The sequence below is a fragment of the Lissotriton vulgaris genome, chromosome 5 (assembly GCF_964263255.1).
Source record: "Lissotriton vulgaris chromosome 5, aLisVul1.2, whole genome shotgun sequence".
Classification (NCBI taxonomy): Eukaryota; Metazoa; Chordata; class Amphibia; order Caudata; family Salamandridae; genus Lissotriton; species Lissotriton vulgaris.
In genome coordinates this window covers 870,433,876-870,454,266 of record NC_141693.1, presented here as the reverse complement: position 1 = coordinate 870,454,266, position 20,391 = coordinate 870,433,876, and positions in this window count along the sequence as shown.

Here is a 20,391-nt window from a genome sequence, read left to right as displayed (position 1 = left end):
CATGAACCCCACCGCCAACATCTCACTCAGGCCAACCAACTCTGGGGGAACCCTCCTGAGTGACCGCTCTATATTCTGAAATTAACATACAGAAAGTAAACAGAGCAAGACCCTACAAACCGATGGGTGAATACAGGAAACAGTACTGAAACCCTAATATGAAGTCACACTGCAAAAAGCACAAGAGACGCTTGCTACTGATAAAACTGTATCAATGTATTCACCAGCTGACTTACAAAACCCTTAACATGTCCTTTTTTTCACAGTAGCTCATTATTGTTTAACAGTTAAGATAAGATATAGTCATTGAACATATATTAACCTTAAAATGTGTCACTTTTTTCCAGAGCAACATGTGTAGAACTGACCATGCTTTCTCATATGTACTTTCCAGGAGTTTAAAGGGAGCATAACAGATTTATGAAATAAGAACCAATAAACAAAATGAGCCCCATCAATCAATTTTTATAGAGCGCCACAAACCACCCGTGAGGGTTTCAAGGCACATTATCTAGATTGCCATCATCCAAATCCCTTTCTCCGTAATGAATTTTTACCCCCAGATACCTGATGGTTTAGGTTTTAGTCTCAAACCATTGGTGGGGAAACTAACCTGACTCTCCTACGGGAAGCCAACTTAGGGGAACAACCAGGACTTGTGCCAGTTAACTCTCGATCCTGACTGTTTACCAAAATCACCCCAAAAGGCCATAAGAGATGTCCAGTAGCCAGAATTAATGGTGTCATTGCAGAGGTAAACCAGGGCATCATCAGCATAGAAAGACAGACACTTTGGCCCACATGCATAATTGTAGGAATTTGCGATTCCTAAATTGCGAAAATTAAGGAATCGCAATTTAGGAATCGCAAATTCCTATGCATCAAAAAATTGCAAAAGTTTTTGCGATTTCCTAATTTTCCTTATTTGCGATTCTTTAATTGCGAATCGCAAATAAGGAATCGCTTTACATTGATTCCTATGTAGGAATCAATGGGAAGGCATTCTCATTTTGCGAATTCGCAATTAAGGAATCGCAAAATGAGAATGCAATTTCAAGGGTGCAGGGGGGGGTCCAAAGGACCCCCCCCTGCACCCCTGGAATGTCATGTAAGTACATTTTACTCACACACATGTCCCAAGGGCATGTGTGTGTGTGTAAAATGTAAGTTTCAAAAATGCATTTTTTTGCATTTTTGAAACTTTTTGCAAATTACCATGAAGGTTCACTTCATGGTAATTTTCCCCTTCCTAATTGCGAATTCTCAAATTAAAATTAATCCTGCATAGCATTTAAGAAATCGCAAAATTTGCGATTTCTTAAATGCTATCGCAATTTGAGAAATCGCAAAAAATTGTGATTTCTTAAATTGCGATAAATGAAAAATAAATGATGCATCCCAAAAAGTGATTTTGGAATCGCAAACGGCCGAATTTTGCGATTCGCACCGTTTGCGATTCCAAAATCGCTTGATGCATGTGCCCCTATATGCCAGTGTCTGCCTGCTAGTATTCTCCAATCAGTGCCCCTGATTCTCAGGAGAGACATCAGAGGCTCCACTGCCAGGACAAAAATAATAGGTGAGAAAGGGCACCCCTGTATGGTACACTTGCAGGTCTGTTTGCCCCACAGATTAGCCCACCAATGCGTACCATCAGTTCCACTTAGAAAAACTGCCCTGATGATTTTCGCCATGGGTCCGCAAACAAACATGTCCAACTCAAGGTGTCAAAAGCTTTTTCAACATCAAGAGAGGCAACCCGCAGCTCAGTCTTCTGCCTTCTAGACCAGTCTATAACTCTGAACAAGGGGAGTAGATTAAAAAAAGTATTGCTTTCTGGCATGAAGCCATTCTGGTCCTGGTTTATTATGATTTAGATTGATAGCACCTAGTCTTCACTATTGCTATGCCAGAGCTGCATAGGAACGTCAAAGCTTAGTTTGCACATTCATTGATGGAGACCATTGGGCACACAGTTCAGTTGAAAACACGTGAGTAGCGGCCCTACTACAGACTGCATGTGTGTCTTTGCTTATTGTCCTGTCATTAACAGTTTGACGTTAGTGCTTTCCCATCTGTACAGTGAAGCAAGAAACAAAATCCCACGTGACTTGTATTTCTTCATTTATGCCTAAAGAGTGCTGTCTGTTTTGACCCGGAAAACACTACGCAATATACATGCTTTGTACAAACATATTTTTATTTTATATTTTTTTGGTTTACTTAATATCATCAATAAATAGACTAGTCTCATATAAATAGTGGGTTCACAAAATTTGCCATGTCATCACATGAACAACTTATGTATAGCACATATTTGACAAGAACTGAATATGAAACATAAAAGATGCTTTAGCCCCCTATTCTGCACTCACTCATACATTACATCAAGTGCACCTATCAGACCATCCATGCATGCCACATCCTAGCACCTCAGCACATACACAGACCAAACAAGACAATGGGAAAGGTGTTCTATTTCAGCCGTTGTAGTGGGGTCCAAACTGGAATGGCATGGTGAGCAAAAAAACAATGGATTTAGGCCCAGATCTGTGTACTGGGTGGCTGTATGACATTGGTCTGCATTCTGTCCATCAATTGTTCTTTTTGCAGTTGTAGTGTTGTGGGCTGGAACCACTTCTAAAAACGGTCAACACATGTTTCGGTGCGGAAATTGCTTTCATCCAAACACCGTATTTAGGACCGCACAATTTAAGAATGCTTCTAAGGGTGGCCGGAATGGGGAAATCTGCTGTCCCACTTTATGAGCATACAAATAAGTGTAAGATCCCCTTTTGTAGATAAGTCATATTCTCCTCCATTCCAATCAGGGCTCGTGTCGGGGTACCACGTGGGTGGACGGTGTCCCCCCACTTATTATACCGGGTTTTTACCGGGTGGACGCCGCCCCCCCCTGCCCAAAAGCTGGACTTTCAATTATGGCATTACTTGCCCGCATTGCCTCCCCATCGGTTTCCCTTTACCCAGTGACTCGAGAGATCCGTGCGATTGAAATTTTACCTGCATTATTACTATTATAATATTATGCATAACGCGAAGCAAGGAGAGTTGTAAAACCAGGACTGGCTGACATCGCCCACATGACAGTGGAAAACTTGAGAGCTCGATCACTGGAGCAAATGGAGCCACACATTCACTCTTTGGCCTCTCTGGGGCGAGACCGGAGCTCATTCAGAACGCTGCTCATTGGCTGGCTTCTCTGATGCAATCGCATCTAAGGGGTGAGCGAGGGGAGGTAATGAGTCTGATGGTGCAAGCCACCTTTCGTGACGCCACTTCCTGTCATGATGTCACTTCCGGTGACACCACCTCACTTGGAGTGTCGCCAAAATTCTTTTTTTAGGACTTGCGCCCTGATTCCAATGGTACCTGTCCAGCTGTCTGCGTATAATCCTTATATTAGAATGTCCTGCCTGCAGGTATAGAGTTTTCTTTTTTCTATATAAAAGAGTCGTCCGGACTCCTATTGCCTGAGTCCTTCTTCGCAAGGAACAGACATCCGTGAAAACGATTGAAGACAAATGCCGTGCTAGCAGGTAGGCTCCTGTCGAGGCAGGGTGGTAAAGAAATGTTTTTGTACAAAGCATGTATGTGAGTTCCGGGTCAGAACATACAGAACCCTTTAGGCACAAAAGAAGAAATACAGGTTAGGTTGGATTTTGTTTCCTGCTTCACTGCCCCCGTCCCCCCCCCCCCTATTCCAAGACATTTGGGGTACCTTTTCTCTTTTGGTGACTTTCCCAACAATACTACCATGCCAGGCATCATGATAGAGTGCCCTCTGCACAAATATCTTGGTCTGCCCACCTGATTTAGAGGTGGGTGGACTGCCAGGTTTACCCTGACGAGTAACATTTATTCTGCCAATGACTCAACGGAGTAGGGACCATCGAAAAAATGTATGTGACCATCCACCCTATTTAAAGTGGGCGGTCGGATGGGCTTTTTTTTTTAAACCATCATTCACTGTCCAGTGCATCCTGGAGTAAGGGACAGCAAAAAATTAAAACTTACCCCTCACCATTGGAGAAAGCGTCCATGGTGGGGATCATTAGTTTAAAAATTTTCAAAAACAGACTTCTACTTTCACTAGATTTGTACTTTTTCCACACATACTTTTAAAACCTCTTATCTTGTAGAACCTCTGCAGTAAAATAACAGCTTCCCCTGTACATTCTGTCCTAGATGAGGTGCCATTCGAAATGCTTTAACACCTGTTTGAATAATACATTTCTGTAAATGTTTAGGATGCAAAAGTAATATAAAACCTCTTCTAAAGCCCTGTCACTGATGCTTTTGCAATGGAAGCTAAGTGTTTTCTCTCTTTGAGTATATCACTCAGACAGTGCCAGGGTGTGTAAGAAAACAGACCTTTTGCAGGTATCCCCTCATGTTTTGCCCACATTTCGACTACAGGATGCTGGCTTTTGACCCTTACAGTGCACTGAAGCCTGCCCCAGTGCCAATGCTCTCTCTCTGAATCTCTAAAACTGATACTTGTGAATGGACAACCCCAATTGGTAAGGACCTTCCTGTGCTCTGGCTGCCAATCAGCAGCTGTTACAATCAAGGCAGGAATCTGACCCCGTGCCAGGAGGTATGAACTCTCTCAGGAGTCAGAACCAATTACCTGGATAGAAAGGAGGTCACACCTCTCACCCTGACAGGATAGCTACTGAAGTGGCATATCAAGGTGGTGTGGTTCAAAGTTTTCACCGCCTGTGATATGCAACCAGGCTGTCTCCCAAAGGAGGAAATAGCCTTCCCCCAGGCACAATTGCACCCTGGCAGGTAAGACAATAATGTATTCAGGAGGTGTACACCCCCAGAAGTCTAGCCACATCTTTAGGATCTGCTACCTGGTTTGTACAGCCAAGAAAGGTTCCTGGCATTTTTTAAACTGGAGAAATAGATGGTTCTGGGTAGAAAAGGTGACACACATCCTGGTATGTGGCATCTGATGGGCGGAGCAGCCAACGGGGACTAGTAGCCCATTGCTCACTTGCACCCAAACCCCTAACAACTCTAACTCTAGGATTTAAGGGCTTCTCCTGATATCAGAACCTCAGTTCTGATCTGATTTGCAGCAACGGACACAAGAAGAGACCAGAGTCTGTGACAACAAGAGCTGCACAAACCAAAGGTGTGATACTGTAGCAGGGTTTCCGTTCTCCCACAGAACTGTGCACAGAGATCTAGAACCTGGGTGAGTTAGGGTGACCCAAAACTCACCTTAGTTTCAGAAATCCCCTTACCAAGCTAGCTACAGTGTCTCATTGGTAGTAATAACTTCCCAATGACTTAGACAATCCAGAACATGAACTTAGGGTACCTCAGGTATCGTGGAACACATGAACACTCTTTCGTTATATAATCATTACAAACCGAAACTGGGAGGCAAAGAACACACGTGCACGTTTGAAATGTTTATTTTTCAATGCAAAGTTCTCAAACGCAGTATCTTATATAATATCAACATACATATTATAAAAATCAGAGTTAGCAGCATAGTCACTAGTCCATAGTAAGCGAACGGTGATAGCATATTATAATGCAAAATCTGTAGAAATCTGTATCACCTATATTTCGCGCACCCTAATTAGCATATTATATTCTATATCTAAGAAGGTCTCATTTGGGTTTTTAGCAGGGCGGGCCCATACCTCTATTGGTCAGTAGGAGCAGATCACATCAACAGCTACCAGCTCTCTGCATGCGAAGCAACAAGTGTGTTGATTCATTCCCTGTAACTCTATCTTAAACCCGAGTAGAGCCCAATGTTGGCAGCAACATTATTTGTGTTATGTCTAATGTGGTGCGAGGATCAGGCCTTCAGCAACCTTGTGTTAGGTTATTCTTAGAGGGTGCAGTTCTCAGTGTGCAGACATTTGTACCAAGTGTACGAAGCACGACTGATATCAGAGCAATAACATATTATTCTCAAATAAATCACATCTTTCGTCTAGGTTGAAAGCTACAATAACAATTAGGTGTTGTGTGCAAACTGAAGCCGAAGGAAAATATGGTGTTTAAACATTTAATAAACTCATGCTAACTTAACACAATATATAGAAACGCAGTAACCATATGACACCCCCCCCAATGATCCGAGGACGGTCAAAAAAGGAAAAAAATATGCCAATACTATAAGAAAGGCAAAACATGAAAGCAGAGTTCAACAATATTGAGCCAAGCTAAATGTATGTAAATGTATATAAAAATCAATAATACAAAATATGTATGAATGCCTATAGTGGCCACACAAAAATATTTAAAAAAAACTTGAACCTGAGGCCATTTATAAAATCATAGGCCCAGAACATATAAAAGTTCAATGTTCGTGATAGAAAAGGCACCATTCAGAATTACTAAAAAGTCACGTGCCATAATAGTGAAAGTCTCCAAAGCCACTCATGGGTGGATAGAATATGCAAAATAGGTAGCCACAGCTTCCAACATGAAATCACTGTCATCATCCGAAAACAGTTTAGCCATCCAATTAAGCAATGGGAAAGAACATACATGCTCCTCCAGCACCGAATCCTCTAGCAACAGCAGAGGACAACTCAGTGGGTTCTCGAGAACGCTATGCGCCAGAAAGTCATGCGCCGCTGCGGATATGTCCCACTGACCCATTAGTCCATGCATCGCTGCCACGGCAATAACCCTTTCGCCAGAACAAACCAACTCGTGAGCAACTACGGGGCTCATCAGCTGATCAAAATCGACGTCAGGAGAAGTCGGTAAGCAGAGACACAAATCAATGGCCCAGTCGAAATCACAGCTCAGGCAATGAAACACAGGCTGAACACATGTGAAATAGGAAAATTGAAACGATAATCCAAAAGCCGTGCTTAAAGTCGCAAGCGGTAAGGAGCCATAGTAATCAAGCATCCGGTTGCGAAACAGCATCAGTAGGGGCTGTGCGTTTTCTTGCGCAGGATGGGCATCCATGTTTTATAAAGCAAAATATCACCGGAACGCCTGCAGCCAAAGCCAGCAAAACAGGGAATCCGCCAAACAAGCTTGCGAATATAGAATGAAAAAACGCAGGGATAATACCAAATACTTTTTCAAACGTAGTCATGAGACCACTGCTAACCAATTTAAAAAAATGTGCGAGGCCAGACGTGGAGGAGGCATTAAAGATTTGATGAACCAGCGCGCAGAAATGAAACGGCAAATCAGTATTTAAAAGTGCCTGCACCTCTGTGCGTGTGTTAGCTATGTGAAGGACATAAGTTTCACGGGCCGAGCTCAGGGCCACTTCTTTTTGAGACAATAGGGCTCTTATTCGGCTCAAACCATTGAACTCCGCTCTCAAGGTTGGGATTCGCGGCCAAATGGAAACATCTGAATTCCCATGCGTGGGTGGATATAACACGTTCTTGCAACACACCACACGTTCTGATACAGTAACCACATAGGCGATACCGACCATTAACCCACAACACATTTCGTTGTTCAAAAGTAAATAACTACCGTTAGACAATAAAGTGAATGTGGGAACTATTGCAGGAACCGGTGTGCCTTTTAAAACACAGGCTAAATTTGGCCTGTCCTGATTACAAGAACCATGCAATTGGATGTGCCTACATATCAGTGAACGGTCAGGCGACTGTGTGCACTCTTCACCATTCAGATTCACTTCCTTTCCTTCTTTCAGACATCTGTATGTATATGGTAAAGACCATGTCTCATGCAGGAAAGCACTACCTAGTGGTTCATATCGCCCTATAGCAATATACCTCATACAATTTGTAAATTTATACAGAGCAAATGGTAAAGTAATAATACCATGGATAAGCCATGTAGCAGCAGCCGCCTCAGCCACAGAGAATGGCAAAGATTCTAACTTTTCAATGTGTAACATAGAAAATGATGCATCTCGCATGGAAAGCATGCGCTGCTTGTCAGTCAAATTAAATGGGGCAAATAGTGATGAGACGTTCATATAACTCCAAGGCACTCGACCAGCCTTCAGAGTCTGTAGTGTCCAGGCAAACCGCATAACAGAACGCAATTGATTTTGACCATGATATAATACGGACACTTCATCATGCACAATGTCAACAACAGAAGAAACAATATTGTTCAATGTGTAAATTCGGGAAGAAAGCGTGTTAATACTGTTATCGACCACTGCAAGTACTTTTTCTAAATTTGCTTGGTCAATTGCCCTTAGGCGCTTAGCAGCCTCAATTTGAGACACTTTCCTAATTTCATTGTAAACAGCATAAATCCACCGTTTAGATCTACCCTTAGCCGGGCCTTTTATAAAATCATTTAAATTCACATTTTCAGTTAACTGAGACAGATGTAGTTTAACTGCAGCTAACGTGGAATGTTGTAACCAATTCTGACACAGTTTCCCTACAGAGTAAGTGGTGACAGTATAATCAGTTTCAAAACAGGGATCTGGTCGTACTTGTGTGAACCCTTCAGCCAACCCCAGAAATCGACGTTGGCAAGAATCAGAACTCTTTTGCCACAACAGCCAACCTTTTGGATCAAAGCTGGATACATTAAAGGACAAATTGTGTATTAGAGACTGTATCTCACGAATAGACAATTCAGAAAAATTACCCCAACCTGAATATTCTTCTAATTCTGGGATAATTGGTGTATTTAATTTTTTAGAAGTAGCCAATCCAAAGCATGTTGTCTGGGAAATAGTAGAATTTAGAAACAACATGTGATTTGGGATGAGACATGCACGGTGCAAAGCCTCAGTGCCTTGTACCTGCCAATCTTTGGTACCCCAAACCGATTTAAGGTCAATTATTCCCTTCCAGAACTCGTAGCCATCTAAAGACAATTTGTCTAGAAAGGACTTCGAATACAGCAACTTTGTATCGGTAAGTCTAACTTTGGACATGGACTTTTCAGTCATTCTGAAATAAAATGACTCAGGATTTGATTGATTGAAATCTGTAAAATAACTGTATTTTTTCAGAAATGTACTGGAGCTTCCAATTAAAGGAGCTGGGCAGTGCTCCCACTGCGTGTAATTCACAGCAACCCTCCTGGAATTCGTCTTATGGAGAAAATGATTACCATAATGTTGGAAGCAAAACAAATCACCATAATTAATAGAATCTATATATAAGTCTTCAGTATCAAAAGCCGCATAGTATCTTAAATCAGAAAATAAAGCTTCTACGGCCTGAATATCCCAATCATCAGAACGTATATTTTGTTTAATCACATCTCCCATGTTTACTCTAAGCACATTCGGAACATTAATCACTTCAGTGGGCCCATGTATTTGAATTCTAACCGCATCCCACACAATCCCATCAAGGACAGGCCAAGCTGTAATGTTGACTGTATTTAAGTTTCGTTTCAGTCTGTGTGCTGAAGGTGAAGAGGAAAGAGGGGCCAATGTTCCATTAAGGTACCGAATTCCTGTTCTTTCTTTAACGTAGTGACCATCGATCAGGCAGAAAAAATAAAACACAAAACCAATTGACATAAAAAGGTAAAATGAAAATAAGATCAACCAAATGTAAGTCCAAGGGGGAATTAAAAAATGTTTTTTAAACAACGTGGCATATTTTGCAATAGTTGATGGTTTCTTTGAAAGTTCCCAAACAGAGTCAAAAGAGAATCTGGACTGGTCGGCCAAACGAGTCTGCAAATCAGGCATCGATAAATCAGCAGGATAGGTGTAGTTCAGCTCATCAATGTTAGTAACAGGAATAGTATTTAATAAAGGACTGGATATGGCAGGCTTCTCGAGGGACACCTCCTGTTCTGCATCAGATGTAATAGCCAGCACAGAGTGCCTCACCATGGAAGGACAGGAAACAGCCGGTGTCATGCTATGAAGAATCGGCCACCCTGTGTGTCTTGACATTGTCAATAGAAATAAATCTGTTTTCCTTACGACCTGGAAGTGGTGGTAAAATGACTGTTCTTGTGCCCTTCACTCCAAGAACTCGAACCGGTGCACGATATGAGGGACCAAACTCTTTCTTGTTATCGATCTTCTCTCAAACCAGTTCTCCAACTTGGGGTAACCAGCCAACTACCGGGATCTGCAACGCATCATCCGATGTGGAGGGCAAATTTTACTTTGCTAGACTGTCTCTGGTCTTTTGTAGATCCTGTAAAACATTGCAATGTTCATCTACGTCAAAGGCTGAGGCCTGGGCCTTGCAGTCTAGACCATCGAGGTCAGGGACGTACATCTTGATACCAAAGAGCATTTCGTACGGGGTCCGCCCACCCAGAGACCTTCTAGGGAGATTATTAAGTGCACGCTGCACGCTATTGAGGTGGGCTAACCAGTTTCTGCCAGTGCCTATAACTTGGGCTGTCAAAGATTGCTTTAAGTCACGGTTCATTCGTTCCACTACACTGTTACCCTCGGGTCTGTACGGACTTGAAAACTTGACTTGGACCCCCAACGAAACCATAGCATCCTTATACGCCTTAGAGGCGAAAGCCGGACCCTGATCCGAATGGAAGGTACCACAGGCAAAAATCCCTATAAAGACTCGCAAATCCTTGATGACAGTCCGTGAATCAGCGCTCCGATGTGGCCATACCCACACAAAGCGGGTGCATGCATCAACTGCTACCAAGATGTACTTGTATGCAGTATCAGAAGAAAATGGACCGCAGTGATCCAAATAAACGCATCCAAGCGGTTTATTAGAGATGTACAACTGTGTCTGAGGCGGACGCGCAGCAGTCGAAGGTTTAATCTGCTGGCAAATGTCACATTGAAGGACATAATCGCGCGTCTGTTTGTACAGTCCCCGCCACCAGAACCTCTGTTGTAGCTGAGTTACAGTGGCTGAGACGCCCGCATGCGCAGACGCCACACCTTCATGAGCCGCTGTAATCAAAGCAGCCCTGCGATCCGAGTTGGGAACTAGCCGTTCGCCAACATCAGGAATTTTCACATAAGGAACCTTATCGGGACTTAAGTGGTATGTGTACTTAGAAGGGAACCCCGCAGGATATTTACCTCCCTTCTCGGTCGCAGCAACAGCTGCCAAGATGTCATCATCTATTTTGCTTTTGGACCTCGTGACTGCTGCAACTAAGTATTTTGATACCGCTGACTTCGCTGCTTCATCAGCAAGCGAATTACCAACAGCGTGGACTCCCACGCGCTGATGGCCGAGAGTATGAATCACAAACACGAGTGGCAACTTCTCTATAAGTTCCGCCACTCGGACCCAGATCATTTTATGTTTTATTGTGCTACCTTTGGAATCACGAAACTCATTCTGAATCCAAAATAACAAGTTTTCATTGTAAGACCGGACACAGTAGTAAAAATCACTTACGATCAAAGTCGTCACACTAGGATCTGCGTACTCCAATGCAAGCATCAGAGCACGAAGCTCTGCTAATTGTGCGGCGCAGTCCCCAAGCGTCTGCGTGTGCACGGCACTGGACTTGAACTCATCATTCACCATGGCACCGACCACAATGGCGCAAGCAGAAACGTAGGCATGTTAAGAGCCATGCGCAACCTGCGCCGAACCATCAGTGTAAATGATGCAATGGAAATCCTCCAACGGCCGCATTGCTAAAGGAGCAGGATGAACAAATTCATACTGTAAGTACTCCTGCGACCGTAATGTGGCGTCAAAAATAAACGTGACATCCTGGGATGTCAAGGAAGCAGCCCACTGAATCCACCTAGGGTGCAAAGCTTTGGAATTAGGTACACTGGCTTTCGTAACTGCCTCCAAGGCAGGACACGGGGTAACAACCAACATGCGTTTTCCCTGTGACAGTGCACGTTCCTTAAGAATTGCCATCTGCACAGCCGTTAAAACTTTCTCCACAGTGGAAAAACGCAATTCAGCCGAAGTGTACAAGTGTGACTTGTAAGCAATAGGTACTGTATCTCCTTCATTAAAAGTCAGGTATGTGAAATCCACCGCCCCAAGGATAATTCTTATCACCAGGTTGGTCTGGTTATCACGAGTCTGTAAGTATTCAGAAGCGAGCAAATCAGCCTGCAAAGACTGCAAAATGGCTGAATGCTCAGGCAGCCAGCATGATTTGGAAAAAGATGGTTGTATCAAAGCATACAAAGGCTTGATACGCTGGGCATATTCCGGAATATAAGTTCTTCCAAAATTCAAAAAGCCCAGTAAAGACTGTAATATTTTCAGTGTTGTCGGAGAGCGCAACTGTGCGCATTTCTCCAGGAAGTGAGGTGCTAACCCCTTTCCCTCGTTGTTAAGCTCGTAGCCCAGAAACAACACTGTGTACTCTGCAATGTGCGACTTTGCAAAGTTAAACTTGTAACCTATGTCTGCAAAGTTACAAATTATGCTATTCACTCGACACAGATGCTCCCAAAGATCGTCGTCTGTCAGATAAATGTCATCCACATACGAACAAGCAACTGGGTCGATGCCCTCCAAAAGAGAGACAATGCGGGCGGAGAATACTCCAGGACTATTCTTATAGCCCATTGGGAGACGCCGAAACATTTTTTGGACACCGGCGCATGTAAAGCTGGTCCATTGGGAACTTAGACCGTCTAATCTATGGGCATAAAAACCATTGGAAATGTCAAGCGTGGTTTTGAACCGTTTACGCTCAAGACTATTCACTACCGCAGAGCCATGAGTATTCTGTACTGCGCAGTTACGGCAATGCGAGTTCAAATGCCTATAATTCAAAACCAAACGATATGAGCCGTCCGGCTTGTTTACAGTAAAAAGGGGGTTATTCATCGGTGACACACACGTTTCAATTACACCTTGATATTCCAATTGTTCAAGGATAGCTGCGACTGAAGCTTTGGCTTCACGCCGTATGGGATATTGAGGTTGAGGCTGCGGCTGAGACCGTAAAGGAATCTCGTGGCTTGGAGACAATTTATCCCAAAAGAAAGAACAAACGTCCGGGTTCGTGGGACAGGATGTTGTCTTTTGGTGTGGAACCAGTGGGTGTCACTTTTGTAAACGGGGGTGTTTTTTACCCTCACTCAATCAATATTGAGAAAAGTTCTACTGTATAAACAGATTTTTGTTTAAATTAATTCTTAGGAAAGTTGCACGTACGTGGGTTTAGAAAAACAGGTCTAGGTCAGTGACAATGTCATGGGCTGTTAATTCAAATATATGTAATCTAACTAGTACATTCACTTATTAAGTGCACACATATATGGGAAACTCTTAAATTAAAAGCATATCAATAACAACGTTTGGTCACAATATTTAAATTTTATTACACATTGCACAATGTAAAAACATATTAAAAACATTTGTCCATAAATATGATCATCACAGTATTAAAAAATCAAAGAATCAAAAAGGTTGACGCGGCGTTTCGGCTTTTTTCTAGTATGCCTTCATCAGGACTGATTCTAGACAATTAAAATCATAAAACACAAAGTTACCAAACGAGTAAAATACATACAATACATTTTTTGCGTGAGCACTCTTCCATCCTAACCCCCTTGATTTAGAATAATCAGTTTTTTCTACTTTACATACATATTGTCAGTGCATTCCATTAAGCATTTTTTTATTATCTTTATCAACAGTGCAACAGATTTTTTACATTTCCTACTATCTCTTTTTGCCTTCCCCTTGGACCTATGTACCCTAGCTATTAGGGACCCCCAGTGATTCCGTTACCAAAAAAGAAGTACCTCCCATAAATCAGGTGCGTACCTTGTTTATCCAGATGGATATGATTATCCATGTGGTTTCAACTTATAGTTCTACCAGGAGTCCTTTTTGGTGATATGGACCTTGGTGCTTTGCTTCACGATTATTCGCAAAGTTGCTCTGTTTCATAAGTAAACACATACATATGCTTAATAAGTATTATGTTAAGGCATTTTATGACACCAGCTTTAATTATTTATACTGAGAATCCTCTATCATACCGAAGTTGTGGGTGGGTTGGATTTCCACTCCTTCAACCTTTGCTTGTATTCCCAGTGGTCAGAAATTTCATTCCCTCTTTTAGTCTGCCTAAGGGTATAAAGGTACAGATATATATCCCTATTTATTACCAACAAACTTGTATTTGTATCCTCACTTGTCTATATGTAGACACATACCTCGATAGGGCTATATCTCTGCCGTGTATTTAACTGCCAGGAGGAGCCACCGTTCTGTGATTTAGGTGCCGAGTTCCCTGTGGGGTGAGTATTTCTATTAATAAAACAATTTGTCTTTGTATTTTAATTTTTCATTTTTTAACCAAATGTGGTACATTTCCTTTTATGGCTACTCACCGTGGGAACTGTATGGATGATAATGGACCTCAACCTCTTTAAATTAGGTAAAGGTAAGTACTGCTGACATCTTCTTCTGTCAATAGCTGATATCTGTAGGGATTATATTATCAGCATTATAATTTTATTTGCTAAAAGGTTCTAATCTTGAAGTTCTACAATTCAAAGTAAATTCTAAGCCTTTTTTGCTACTTCCGCTTTTACTCTAGTTTCTATCCTTTATTTGCTTTATTAATTTTAGACCTTAAATGTTATGTCCTAGCGTTGAGCCTATTCATAAGATTATTATTACAAGACCGTTTAGTCTCCAGAGCACTAACCGCGCCTCTTACCAGTGATATAGCAGTCGGCCTCCCTGCTCCTTCCTTCCTGGCAGTTCCTTCGTCTGATCTCCGCACGGCGTTCAGTTGGAAATGAACCGACCGTGTATTGCGGTAGCCTAAATAGTGAGTTCTAAATGATTTGGCGCCAAAAAAACGCCGCGGCCGTGGAGACTCTGGGAGGACTGGGAGAAGATAATTCTGAATTAAGAGCATAGCTTATGTAAATAAGTTTCTCCTAGATCCAAATGTATCAGTTTCCGTTTAATCCAGTACACAAGATAGCAACTAGCGGTAATCGTTCTAGAATGCCCCCGCAAACAGTGAAAAAGGTAATCCTTTTTTCAAAATGAATAATACGATTAAATTATGTCCCTTTAACCAGAGGCCATAACAGCGAGATTCAATAATACACAAATCCATACATAAAAAATCGTACAGAATAACCGGTAATCTAAAAGAACAATGCGGTCAAATTCGGTCATTTTAAACCTAGTGCCAAATAGCGGGTTTCAGCCAGATAGTAGGGGCCCAAGAAAACAATGTCTCCCGCTAATAAATCCCAAACCCCAAGGTATGTGCTTATAATAATATTCTTAGTAGCATCAGGCAGATCGACCTATAACAAAGAAAAGCGGCACGAGAGATGTGGACGGTATGCACCCTCCTAATAATGGAGGTTCTTCATCTCCACGGCAACGCGGTAACAAAGCACTCACCATGCGTCCGGTTGCTATCTTAACCAATAGCGGATGACTTTAGTATACATAGATAACCAATGGTGGGAGAGCTACTAAAATAATAGTCCGTCCGCAAAATGAATCAAATGAATAAATAACAATATCTTCATTACAGAAACATATCAGAGACGCCCAGGAATTTCAAGTTCTTTCCATAAAAATACCCTTAATATAGACAGGGTCCGTGTAGTAAATCCACGACGGCATAAGTTATACGCCGCCCAAGGAACAACGTTACCACGGCAATGGAAACGCCGAGTGATCAAACGTATCCATGGCAACGCGGCAACGCGGCCACGTTTTCGCCTATGCAGCGGTCAGAGTCTACACGGCCGCGGCGTTTTTTTGGCGCCAAATCATTTAGAACTCACTATTTAGGCTACCGCAATACACGGTCGGTTCATTTCCAACTGAACGCCGTGCGGAGATCAGACGAAGGAACTGCCAGGAAGGAAGGAGCAGGGAGGCCGACTGCTATATCACTGGTAAGAGGCGCGGTTAGTGCTCTGGAGACTAAACGGTCTTGTAATAATAATCTTATGAATAGGCTCAACGCTAGGACATAACATTTAAGGTCTAAAATTAATAAAGCAAATAAAGGATAGAAACTAGAGTAAAAGCGGAAGTAGCAAAAAAGGCTTAGAATTTACTTTGAATTGTAGAACTTCAAGATTAGAACCTTTTAGCAAATAAAATTATAATGCTGATAATATAATCCCTACAGATATCAGCTATTGACAGAAGAAGATGTCAGCAGTACTTACCTTTACCTAATTTAAAGAGGTTGAGGTCCATTATCATCCATACAGTTCCCACGGTGAGTAGCCATAAAAGGAAATGTACCACATTTGGTTAAAAAATGAAAAATTAAAATACAAAGACAAATTGTTTTATTAATAGAAATACTCACCCCACAGGGAACTCGGCACCTAAATCACAGAACGGTGGCTCCTCCTGGCAGTTAAATACACGGCAGAGATATAGCCCTATCGAGGTATGTGTCTACATATAGACAAGTGAGGATACAAATACAAGTTTGTTGGTAATAAATAGGGATATATATCTGTACCTTTATACCCTTAGGCAGACTAAAAGAGGGAATGAAATTTCTGACCACTGGGAATACAAGCAAAGGTTGAAGGAGTGGAAATCCAACCCACCCACAACTTCGGTATGATAGAGGATTCTCAGTATAAATAATTAAAGCTGGTGTCATAAAATGCCTTAACATAATACTTATTAAGCATATGTATGTGTTTACTTATGAAACAGAGCAACTTTGCGAATAATCGTGAAGCAAAGCACCAAGGTCCATATCACCAAAAAGGACTCCTGGTAGAACTATAAGTTGAAACCACATGGATAATCATATCCATCTGGATAAACAAGGTACGCACCTGATTTATGGGAGGTACTTCTTTTTTGGTAACGGAATCACTGGGGGTCCCTAATAGCTAGGGTACATAGGTCCAAGGGGAAGGCAAAAAGAGATAGTAGGAAATGTAAAAAATCTGTTGCACTGTTGATAAAGATAATACAAAAATGCTTAATGGAATGCACTGACAATATGTATGTAAAGTAGAAAAAACTGATTATTCTAAATCAAGGGGGTTAGGATGGAAGAGTGCTCACGCAAAAAATGTATTGTATGTATTTTACTCGTTTGGTAACTTTGTGTTTTATGATTTTAATTGTCTAGAATCAGTCCTGATGAAGGCATACTAGAAAAAAGCCGAAACGCCGCGTCGACCTTTTTGATTCTTTGATTTTTTAATACTGTGATGATCATATTTATGGACAAATGTTTTTAATATGTTTTTACATTGTGCAATGTGTAATAAAATTTAAATATTGACGTTGACCAAAGACATCAACTCCCCAGCATTGTTTACACCGAAGGATACCACAATACATTTATGATTTTGGTTGTCCTCATTTATTTATGGAGCCGATGCACTGTTATGAATTGACCAGTTAACATAGATATACTGCTTCTTATGACTTTTAGTTGAAAGTTTTGTTCTATTTTCTGTCCCCATGAACTTTCTTTGCGATTGATCTCAATACAATTTATTTCAAACATAACCTTTTTTTGCTGTGTGCTTCTTCTCTTCATTTTATTATATTTGTTTTACACTGAGTATATTTACCTGAAAAGCTGTTGATTAATGTCAAAGTAATCCTGTGGATACATTGGGTTTAATTTGTTAAAGAACCTATAACTGATAGACATTATACTTAAGCTAATTTATTAAGGAACAAAATGCCTTGTAGCCACCTCTCACTTTAACTATTCATTGCCCATGCCTACAAGGGTTTATTGGGTTTTCCCACGTCTTTGGGATTTCATTCAAGTCATGTCAATTACTTTAATTTCACGTTGGTACTCGGAAATGCTTAACACGTTTCAGTAGTGGAGAAGTGTGGCTCACCGGTTAGAGGTGGCAGACCTAGAAGCAGAGGTCGGCCCCGGACCAGGGTTCAATTCCCGATGCGGCAGGGTACGGAACCAATGTCAGCGGGCTCGATAAATCTCGCCTCGTGCCTCTCTAACCATGGGTCCCACGCTGCAACTCTGGGCAATAGCTTGCTTAATCTCCACAACGGCCCCCTCGCTGCCGGGGATGCCTGGCTTCACCTTGGGGATGCCCAATAGGGACCATCTCACAGGGAAAGCCAGGACGGGTTCCCCAGCGGTACACAGCGCCAAGAAACCCCAGGGTGAACGTGAGCTATACAAATTCATACTAACATAACATAACTAGTAAACCATGCTGCTCTTTGCCACTCGACCAGGACTGAGCTAATGGTTTTTTTTTTAACCCAAGGACCATCTTTGGAGGATTATGAGGGTATTGCATTGTGAAGCCTAATTAAGCAAACCCAAAGGGGATAATGGTGAAGTGTTGAGCATTGCAAGCACTCACCCCCAGTCAACTTATCTGGGTTTAATCCATCATCATTCTTTAGCTCACTCGGCCACCCCAGTTCAGACATGGTCATATGCAAATCACTCTGACCCTGTGCCTCATGGGAACAGTCCAGACCGAACTGCCAAGCTATGTCTTCCCTGGACCGGAAACAAGCATCCTGGGACCGGTTTCTGGCTAATCAGCTGTCATCAACCAGGCTAGCTTGAATCCAGTGGCAATCACCACATAATACTCCACCTTCCTAGAGGGATGACAATACCTAAAACAATGTTATCCTGCTGGTTCTATTGCTAGCTATGGTGATACATTTCCTATAAGAATCTTTCACAGATGATGATAACGGTGGCTATAAGTTTTGCCAAAAGATTACCCCTGCCATTGGAGTCATATCTTAGTGGAACATGGCCATGGTGGACTCCAAGTAGTACACCTCAACAACGATAAGGGATTCCTAATATAGAGCTTGTCTATTTATGTTTCTGTACTTTTCAGAGGAGTAGGCCATTAAGTACTAGGGCCCAGATTTATCATAGTATTGCATTGCCCTTGGGTCAAATTCACCCACTTGTCTGGGTTGAATTTGGTTGGAAAGTCTCCCCATTCTTTTTAACCCTACCCTTGGGTACTTAAGCTATTTCCAATTCCACCAGGATGTCGTTTTAACCTCTTTTTCACTCATTATTGCACTCTGCACCCACATAGCGATTACCCATCCAAAGAGCTCTTCTCCTGCAGGGGAGCTGTAGCCCACACCTTAAACTTTTTTATTGTGTGAGGTAAGGAGGAACCCTATGATGACCTATGCCATCTGAGGGTTGGTGAGGGATCTCGTCTTAATAAGACATACTTCCCTGGAACCACAAAAATAGAGTTGGTAACAGTGTGCCATTCTTTTTTTGTTCAGACCTTGAGTACTTCTTGTGTTGTACATTAGATACAGGAAGTTAGTACTCTCTGGCCCACTTGTGTTTTTTTGTGTCCATGTGACCAAACAGAACTTATCCATTTCTGGGCTTTTACAAAACTAGTCATGTTTTCTGTGTAGTTTCTAGTACAACTGAAACAGCTCCCAGAATGTACCAATTTGTTAAATGTCAGGAAAGCATTTGAAACAGGCTGTCGAGATGACATGGAATGGTGTTGCTGCTAGCACCAGTAACATCTAACAATATTTCCAATGGTATTAGTAAGAGATCAATTTGTAAGTGGCACAAGTAATTGCTGGGAGCAAAGGGAGAAGACCAGGGAGACAAGGAACATTGTTTGAACAACATAGAATGTAGTTTAATAGATGCATATATTTGTCATATTTAGTTTCATATAATCAAACATATGTGAGAATAGCACTGCATAATATTAAATTGCATGTTACCTGTAGGATACTGTGCACAAGTGCTCATGAAAATTTGTGTTGGCGCCAGTGAGGAAGTACGTACAGCAAGAAGGCACAATAGAAAGACAAGTGATGGTGGAATTTTCATAATAGGGATACCCAAACAATGAATGGTAATACATACAAGAAGGGAATCAAGGTGGGTATCAGTGAAGGAATAGCGCTGAAGTTTTCGCTGTAAAAGTCGACGGAGATTCGGCCTGTAGAGTGTTCAGGCTTTCATCAGGACCAGGTTACTGTTATTTCAAAAGCAGTGGCGAATTATCACAACTGAGAGCCTAGTTGAAGAAGCGGGAGTGTCCCGGTAACGTCCAGGTGACTCCTGGGACAACTCAACTGGAGGGGACGAAGAATAATCCCTGGAAATGAAGCAGGAGTGTTGGGCGACCGCTGGGTTAGCAGAAGCCAGAATTGGCTTGGTAGGTTACTTGTGGGGAGGCAACCAGGAGTCGGGGCAATGCGCCGCGAGAGCAGGCGTCAGTCAAGCCAGAGCATTATAAACCATTAAAGGACTTTTATTCGATCAATAACATGATAACTTACAGCAACAAAAATCACATCCAATATACGAATTCATTACATGAATATATACATAAAGGACATGTTGCTGTTGCGCCTCCCACTCTCTACCTTATTATCCAATGATGGACTCACTCGTTCACCTAACTCGCCTCATGACGTACCCATCCCTTCTTACACTTATTCGGTAGTCTATTCCTGCAATCAGTCACTCAATTTACTTCTGTGCCTATTG